This window comes from Suricata suricatta, chromosome 6, assembly GCF_006229205.1.
Source record: "Suricata suricatta isolate VVHF042 chromosome 6, meerkat_22Aug2017_6uvM2_HiC, whole genome shotgun sequence".
Taxonomy (NCBI): Eukaryota; Metazoa; Chordata; class Mammalia; order Carnivora; family Herpestidae; genus Suricata; species Suricata suricatta.
The window spans coordinates 101,308,517-101,309,403 of NC_043705.1; positions in this window are offsets into that span (position 1 = coordinate 101,308,517).

Genomic DNA, 887 nt, shown 5'->3' on the forward strand with positions numbered 1-887 from the left:
TGTGTGTGTGTGTGTGTGTGTGTGTGTGTGTACACATGCCACGTTTTTATCCAATCATCTATCAATGGATACTTAAGTTGCTTCCATATTTTGGCTATTGTAAATAAGGCTACAATAGACTTACTGAGGTGTATATATCCTTTCAAATAAGTGTCCTCATATTCTTTGGGACTGTATCCAGCAGTGTGATTACTGGATAATATAGTTGTTCTAGTTTTAATGTTGGGCGGAGCCTCCATCCTGTCTTCCACACTGGCTGCACCAGTTTGCATTCCCACCAGCAGTGCATGAGGGTTCCTTTTTCTCCCCATCTTCACCAATGCTTGTTTCTTGTGTTTTTGATTTTGGCCATTCTGACAGGTGTGAGGTGATATCTCATTGTGGCTTTAATTTGCATTTCCCTGATGATCAGTGAGGTTGAACATCTTTTCATGTGTCTGTTCGCCTTCTGTATGTCTTCCTTGGAGAAATGTCTGTTCATGTCTTCTCTGTGCAGATATTTTAAATGCACTGTTTGAATTAGTCCTTACCCCACTCTGTGAGACAAGTTTTATTACAATATCCATTTTATAAGACAGGAAAAAACTGAAATTCAGAAAAGTTCAGTAACTTACTCAGGGTCCTGCCACCAGCAAGTGATGTTGCCATATGCAGGTCTGTCTGTCTACAAAACCTGTGCTCTGGATTACTCCATGCAGACAAATAGGAATACACAAAGTTAAAGGTAAATGACATGGTAAAAGTTCCAAGATCTATGTTTTTGAAGTGTCCTTGAGTGGATCAGAGAAAGCTTGATGAAGGAAAGGGCTTTTGAGTAGGCCTTGTATATGCTATGTACACACACACACACACACACACACACACACATGCACGCACACACATGTTAA